Below are 8,974 nucleotides of genomic sequence, written 5' to 3' on the forward strand. Positions count from 1 at the left end.
GGTTCCGGCAACTCAATTGTGTTTTATAATTGACTTTATTTATTCTTGTCTTATGTGGTTCTTAGCAGATTGTTATTTTACACTTAATAACTTGGCTTTTAATTGTAGGTTCAACTCGTCTTTTCACATGCAGAAAGAATCACATTAGTGAGTTTACCCAACTCCTAAAATTGCTTGGAAACACTTGACACATATATTTTTATTTTTACCAAAGCAACAGTTGTTACAGTGTAAAAACAAAACAAAAATAATACAAGTCCTACTAACATCTAAGGGTATTTAGACGTGCTGATATCTTCTTGATACTGTACTGTATGTCCGATACATCATGATGTTGTAAAAGGTTAAGTCACACTTTAGTTGCTACAAGTGGATATTGCATTGCAAGAATTCTTAAGAAACAAATACAATACTTGAATTACTTCCAGATTAATTAACAGAGTTTTCACATCATGATGAAAGTTTCAAGTTATTCTGGTGGCATTCCTATAGAAACACATACTGCAAACTAGCTATGCATAAACACAGTTTCTGGGTGTAACATTCTGACTGAAGTTAATGGTGAAATGCTTCTACCTTTATTTTCCAAATGGAACAACCAGTACATTGGTGGAGCACAATGCCTCAATCAGTTCTATACAAAAAAAGGAAACACACAAAAGGTGAACTTGTGTTCCTTTTCTAGCCTTCTGTGAAAATGCACATTGAAAAGACAGCCAGAATACATTCACACACACACACACACACACACACACACACACACACACACACACACACACACACACACACACACACACACACACACACACACACACACACACACACACACACACACACACACACACACACACACACACACACGGAAAGAGACGTACTGGGTTTTAGGTAGGGACTGGCATGCAAAGGGTATGGTTGTCTTTAGTGAAGAGAACTAGTTTGACAACTCCACAACCTTTTACACGCAGGATCCCAGCACACACATGAAGCGCTCAAATACTGGGAAGACACAAGGAACAAAGGCTCAACCTTTGGAGGAAAAGCTTAAAGTATGCTTGTTGGGCAAAGGCAGCAGATGAAAAGAACATCCCTCTAAATCAGCTGCTTCTCTTTCTGCCAACCTTTCTATCAATCCATCCTTCCCCTTATGAATTCCTACTCCTGTTTGCTCTCAATCCTTCACTCGTGTCAGATTTTCAAGCCATCTATTTTGGTGTTGTGTTTCAGCCTCTCCCCCTCTCTGTCTCTCTGCATGCTTTTCCTGGCATATTGTCCTCTCTCCCAGATGGTGGCTGATCTGGGGGATGTCTCACTCCACTCCCCACATATGGAGCCCCTTTTAACTGGGCAGAGAGGCTCTTGATCCCCCCCGCTCTATTTGGCTGGCAGGAGCGAATCCAACCCAGATCAGGTCCCTGTGGAGGACACGTCCCTCTCACCATGTGGCCAGGTAACTCGAGGCCCGTTGGCTTGGCTGGAATGACACACAAATACGTCAATTGACATTTTCAGAATCCCATTCCATTTCATGATAGGTGTGGGCTACGCAACATTGTTTAATATAAATCCTACGTGGCCTGCTGCCACTCTGTGAAACGTCAATTAACAAAGCTGATTATCCCTCATCGGTTCCTGTACCCTTCTGATTATGGTTATATCATTCCATTAGAATACATATATTACTTTAATAGATTCAATTTCACAATTACACAGATAAATATTAAATCATCTCTTGGGTGTTCACGGAATAGCTTTCAGCTTGGTTACAGGATACACATTACAGTAACATGTTCCACTCTGTACATATGTGTATGTGCACCATTGAATGTAGTGTTGTCACGATACCAACATTTTGGTTTCGATACCGATACCAAGTCAAGAATTGCGATTCCGATTATTTTTCGATACTTTTCTTAAAAAAAAGGGAAACAGTCTTAAATGTAATTATTGTGCTTTATTTCACACCAGAACCATAACCATAACACAAACTTTTAAACAATGAGAACAATAAATAAAATAAATGACTAGAATTTGTATTAAATACAATTAAGCATCATCTATAAACAACTTTTTCGCTTCTGGCGTCTTTCTTGTCAACAAGCCGAGGCGCAGCGGCTGTTGCACTCCCACTTGCTCCCATGCTTCTCTTTTTCTCGCATGCTCTGGCAGCTAGCGCGTGCACGAGAGAGGGGAGGGACTTAGAGCGTGCTTGAGACGGGAGGGACTGCAGGGCAGGCACGGCTGCAGTGCAGGGAGTGGAAGCAGAGCGCTGAACACACACTGCTCTTATTAAAACGGTGCTTTCTCACCGGAGTACTTTCCCCCGTCATTCTTAAAGTACCGATACTAATGAAACGGAGGAATCGTAACGTTTTTAACGGCAGGGTATCGCGGTACCTTTCAACTATCGGTACACCGTGCAACACTAATTAAATGTATGGGCTGTTGCTGTGGGAGTTAATGGAAATGTGCTAGAAATGGCTCAGCCAGTCAAATGCCCTGACTTATGTGGATAACTAACATGCTTGGTGCATTGGGACAGGAGCCATAGCAAAAAAAAAAACAGAGTGCAACTGGACGATAAAAGACCAGATGCAAAGCTGAGACACTGGACGGTGACGGAGGAGAGACACATGGAGCCGTGTTCATAAAGTTTTAGTAGGATGTAAAATGTGCTGATTGTTTATTATCCAAGCTAGAGGGAGCTGAAATTGGCCAACAAAGCCACTGTGAGCAGTGCTTATTAATTGTTGTGTGCTTTGTTGCCGCCATGGGTGTAATGATCAAGTGTGGATTGTTTTAATCAGGCTTGGAAGGATCTGATGAGCTCAGAAAAGTTGGTGTTTCACTGATGGATTACGAGAGGGACTGGAACGAGAGAGAGAGAGAGAGAGAGAGAGAGAGAGAGAGAGAGAGAGAGAGAGAGAGAGAGAGAGAGAATAATAACCAAACTGATTTTGGATAAAAACAGGCACTAATTTGCAGTAGATGCCACAACATAAACATAGGCACGCATGCACACACACGCACACACACACACACACACACACACACACACACACACACACACACACACACACACACACACACACACACACACACACACACAAACACACACACACACACACACACACACACACACACACACACATACACCCTGCAGAAACAAGCTCATCAACACTCTCTGCTGAGTACAATGTCACCTCCCACAGGAGTCTACCATTAACAGTTCCTAAGTTTGGCAATGGTACGTAAATCTGTTTAAAATTGATGTGCCTTTTTTATTACACTGTCATAACTCCTTTTTGCCAATTGGCATGAATACAACACACACTTTCCACCCACACACTGGACGTCAATGCAAAAAATGCAGCCTCCTATAAGGCAACAAATGTGTCTATAAAAGGGTGGGGGGATTCTTTTCTGGACTGTCCAATGGAGTGACCTATAGGGCTGCCGGCAAAGCTATAAAATATGAAAAGTTCAACTGAAAGGATTATGAGGAGAGGAAGTTGCAGGTAAATGAAAGTGCAGTATGCTGATTGAAAAAAGGGCACATATGGATGAGGCTCATACTCTCACTCACTAACACACACACACACACACACACACACACACACACACACACACACACACACACACACACAGATACAGACACACACACGCGCACGCACACACACACACATATATCCACACACACGCTGACTGAGTGAGCAGCAGGGCTGTGGAGTGTAAGCAGGTGTCCTATGGGAGAGAGTGTACCATTAGCAGATCATTTCCCTCTCCGCTCCAGCAGGCCCTCCTCTATCATACCTCCGCTATCAGCGCTGCCTCGAAGGATTACTGAGGAAGAGAGAAAGGGAGAGAGGGAGGGAGGGAGATGGGGGAGAGAATGAGCAAACGAGTGGGAAAGGAGAACAGAGTGTGAAATTGAAACTTGCATGGCCCCAATGTGCCCTCAAAACTGTGATTATTACCCGGTTGACATTTTTTCCTCCCAATCCAAATTCCTCTTGCGAAAATATATCCAGACCATAATGTACATCGCTGAATGTCCATACTTACTGTTTTGGCCATGTGACTAGAGGCTACTACAAAGTAACATTTGGATTTGAGCTGCTGACAGAGTTGTACTGAACTTCAAAATGCTTTTCCCTTGCCTCGCAGAAGACATTGCTCAAAAATGTTTATGTGGTTTGTTATTTTGGCGCAGTGGGTCAGTCTGAGAGTCCTCCCTTGATCCCTGACCCTCTGTCCTTTCTGAGAGCTGCGTTAGCTGGGGGCAAAGTAGTGGCCTGGCTGGCAACAAACCCACTGTCATCAGAGATAAGGACATCTCTCCACAGCCAAAGCCCAGGGACAGAGTGAGGAGGGGCTGTGGAGATGGGAGGTCAAGCAGGAGAGTGTTGATGGACAGAGGGTGAGAGGGTGAGGGCTTGGTAACGGGAGGGAAATGAAGGGAGATAGAGGGAAGCCCATATCCTACACAGCTCTCAGCAGCTGGACATGACACACACAAGCTAGTCATGTCCCAGGGGCTGCTTTGCTATGACATGAAAGCAGGCTAGAAAAAAAACTGGCAAGCTAAAAATAACTGTGGCAGGGTTAAAGGTTTTCAATAACCCATATTAAAAGCTAGAACACAGATGGAATGATAGTAAGTGTACACATTGTGCACATGCATTCAGGCATGCAGCCACATGCACCGGAAGACATGAGTATGTCATGTTTTTATCTCTATGAATCAGATTCACACACACCTTATGTACATGCAGTGCAGCTCTGAAAATCTCTGCGGAGCAAAATTGACATCTTGAGTTCAGTGTCAATACAGGAAGCAAAGTGGGCATAATTTGGGCGGAGAACAGTACGATCGTAAAGGTTAGGGTGATGGAAGTGCGTGATAGATTTGTTATGCTGTAAATCAGACCTGGTTGTGATTAAAAGAAGTGATCATACCAGATCTGCTTGAGGCTACAAACACTGCTGGCACAGCACGCAAACATTTTGGAAGTTGAAATACATTGTGGTTAATGCCATTTGCTGACAAGGAAAAAAAGAAAACACCCACCAAAACAACCCCACTTAGGGTTGTTTACAACCATATAGTTGATGTGTGTTATTAGCTTTATTCGTTATTCTCGCATCCAGGAGAGAAGCTTTAAAAGTAAGAGACAATGTAGTCTCTGAGAAGGTTCAAAGGGGTACTTTAATTAAAATGGTGCGGTAATGTTACAAGCAGATGGTTCAGAGAGAGGAAGAGGAAAGCTCCCTCTCGCAGTGTCAGCCGAGCAGAAGAGAGCCCACAAGGCTCCGTCGCCTGACTATAGAGCTCCTGCGGTCACGTGACTTTTGGTTATCAGCCACCATTTTGGCAGTAAACATGACGACCGGCGCCAGCGTTTTTCTACCGTGCGAGTATACATCTCATTTTAATTCAAGTGAAATTCGGCTTTATAGTACAAAATTAGAAAGATTAAATATAAGCGACCCATATAATGCACCCGGTGTGCTTTTTAAGAGCATAACCTCCTGCTCTGAAGACGATGTACCCGACTTGCGCTACGCGGACATCCACAGCTATCTTGTAAGCTTTCCATCAGTGTACTCAGGAGACTCCCTCAGAGCTTACAAAAGCTTGGAGGCTTACAAATGGTGTCAGTCCGGCTTCGTAAACAACATTCAACTGTGGAGTCTTACATCCAAAAACTTCGGCATCATCACTGCAAGGGTAAGTATTAAATTATTCCAGTTTGATAGGCAGTGTCACGTTAGCATTGTTTGTTTATTAGCTTGTCTAGCTACGGCAGTGTCACGTTAGCATGTTTGTTTATTAGCTTGGATAGCTACTGCAGTGCGTCTGAAACTAGTTTGTATTTTTGAACGTACTCAACCAAAGTGGCTGGCGTTTTTAACCTTTATTTATCTATTTTTGTAGCATTGTACTGTATTCCTTCACCCACCTGATATGAAGTGATCACTGCATAAGCGAAAGCAAACGGCCGGGGGGTCCCATCTTTCAGTCTTGTTCAGACGGCTCCTGGCTCTTTTAATCGCTGCGATCCACTTTTCCCTCCTCTCCGCGTCTTTTGGAATGCGATAATAAGATACACCTTTCTTCTTCCCACGCCTATTTGTGCAACCTGGTGCACAGCAGTTATCCACCATCCTCGACAGTCTGCCAGTGCCTGCCAATGAATTTACTGACGCGATTACTGCCAAAATGGCTGCCCACTTCGTTTCTCGTCACGTGACCAGCATATGTGACATCATCCGCAGGAGCTCTATATATCTCATTTAGCTCCTCCTCTTCAATGGCGGCTGTGGCGTAATCTTCCGCCCTCCTTTCACCAATGTCCGTATCGCACATAACAGAGGATTTTGACATTGTACATTCAATACATAACTAAACACGCCTTTTCTCCTCCTTATCTCTTTCATGACTTTTCATTTAATACATTTTAACGGCTCTAATCAATACTTTAATAATACTGGAAATACTTTACGGCAGTTTTCATTTACGGTAGTCCCGGAAGTTATCATATGCTACCCATGTCTGTAAACAAAACTTATTAAAATAAACTGTACCTTTATTTAATATTCAGCAATAATAATATCTCGACGTCTATAGATGTAGTGTAAAATCAGTAGGTTTCGGTGTGCGTCACTCCGTGCCATTTCACTTCGAAATTCACCTCTATAGGGAAAGGAATATTAGCCACATGCTAAATGCTAACAGGAGATTAAGGATGTTCAGAATAAAAGCTTGACATCAGACATTGTGCGCGAGAACCTCTGGTTTTTCGGTATAAAACAGCATTTAAACTGACGGTATGTTTAAACTAAATTAGGCCATAAAACATTGATTTTAATTTCTAACAGTGTTGATAAGTCAGGATAAGACACATTTCTGCCTCCCAGCTCAGACAATCGTCAACACTCTGGAAAACCTGCAATTTTATCATATTTTTAACCTAGTTTAGAAAATATGGCTAGCCATTGTCCAACTGCTTACTACAAACACAATGACATGTTCTGTGTGTGCTAATGAACTACAAATCAAATGTGGTTCTGATATGTATATTGCATAATATGGTAAGTATACATGGACAAGTGGCTCAAGTCTCAAGTGCATGGGATACTAGATAGAGTTACACAGACAAGTGAAAATTGACAATTACACAACACAAGTTTGATCTTCCAAGTCAAGTCATTTATTCTCTTCTGTCAAGTCAATTTGAAAGTCATTCTATCTGGAAATGTATTTGAATGTTTGTTAAACACAATTTAAAATGTGACATATTTGGGTCATACCCATGTCTGGTAGTAGAGGCTAAGTACATATGGAGAGAAGCCTGTGGCGAGGGAAGAGGCCTCCTAGTGATTTCAGCCAAAGGCAGAATTGCAGTATAAAAACAGATGACACAAAATAAATGGACACACTCCTTTGTGACCATGAACAGCGTTGTCTCAGGAAAGTAGAAACATATTGGCTTCAGACAAATAGCCTGAGTAAGATTTTGAAAAGTGGTTCCAAAAAACCCAATAATACATCACATCTTTATTCTCACCCTCAGACAAAGCCATCTCTGTCAGAACATCAATGGCATGATGCATTAATGATTTGTGCGTTGTCAAACAACAACGTCCCTGTCAAAGCCATCTATTGATGAGCCATCTTGCAATGAGGGTAAGTGATTAGAGGTTGGAACCGCTGTTGTGTTGAGACACTGAAATAAATCACACAAAAGCAGGAGCAATATATCTGTAGCTAAGGCCTGTTATGTATGTTTGAAATGTTTGAAATGTTTTGAGTAGAAATGTAATTTATAGATGACAAGCCATAAATGCTGCATTGTGGTTGGTGCAATCTATCAACAGTCTGCAAAGAGGTCAACCAATCAGAAGTTGTTTGGGACAGCCACTCCTTGAAACGGATGCTATTCTGGGTGTTCTTGTTTAGTGAAATTCCCCTCCCAGCTCTGCCTGGTGCCTAAGGCCTTGCTTGGAGCCTGCTGTAACAATGGTAGACTATTTCCTCCTCCGTGTAATAGACAGAAGGAGTTGCAGCAGATCACATATTCACCTCGTGATTCAAGGATGACAAGAAATCCCAGCGCTGGATTCAATTTAACCTATTTCAAATGTCCAGGGATCCAACAAATAAAGTGACACTTAACAACAAACATCATAAACAAAAGCCTTTGAAAAGCAGTACTTGTTAAGTCTTTCACAATGAACTACTTAGTAAAATGCTGATAAACATGCAGGGTTAAAGCCACATTTGCTCGTTCAGGTGCCGGGTGCCATGCCGGGTCAGCGCTGCCAAGACTGATCTGACTGACAGAACGGCTGTCCATTGAGGGGATGCAGAAATAAAAGCTTCGGCCCGGATCAGTGGAGCATCCGACACACTGGCCTGAGCGCTTTGGATCTCTGAGGCTGGAGCTTTCTGTCACTCACTGTGTAAACACACACATGCTCACCAAAGGCAGAGACAAAAGCATGCATATACTGCGACAATAACACACAAACGGAGAATAAAATATTCATTTTCTCAATCAACTTCTTACTATAAGTGATGGGAATTTACATTCTATTTTCTGCTAAAGTGAGAATTGTTTTACTTATTTCAAACTGATTAAAACCTGTTAAGCCCGAGAGACCCCGGTACCGGGGCCCTCCTGCAACATCTTGCAGGAAACAGTGTCTGAAGGCATGTTCATTTAATAAACTATGAATATTTTATATCCATGTAACGGGAAGAAACTCATCTAACTGATCATTTAAAAAAATTAAAAACCACAATGCTAACGCTGAGCCTCTGAACTAGCAACTAGCGAAAAATGCTAACAGATGACTGTGCCGAAATTCACTCACAAAACCTTATTATTTATCTTTGCTGCACATCCAACAACACATCGATTCACATCGTGAGGAGACACAGAATCGAGGGGTACCCTTCATTATCACTCAA

At 42.4% G+C, this 8,974-nt stretch overlaps 1 long non-coding RNA gene across 1 annotated transcript; it reads right to left on the reverse strand.

Moving 5' to 3' along the window:
- Positions 1 to 228: 228 nt before the first annotated feature.
- Positions 229 to 4,787, reverse strand: LOC307022106. Its single transcript, XR_013803303.1, has 3 exons — positions 3,975 to 4,787; positions 3,760 to 3,840; positions 229 to 1,471 (listed from the first exon to the last, which is right to left on the reverse strand). It is a non-coding gene; the product is annotated as an uncharacterized lncRNA (long non-coding RNA).
- Between the last annotated feature and the right edge of the window lie 4,187 nt (positions 4,788 to 8,974).

This window comes from Notothenia rossii (genome assembly GCF_949606895.1).
Source record: "Notothenia rossii genome assembly, chromosome: 10".
NCBI classification, from domain to species: domain Eukaryota; kingdom Metazoa; phylum Chordata; class Actinopteri; order Perciformes; family Nototheniidae; genus Notothenia; species Notothenia rossii.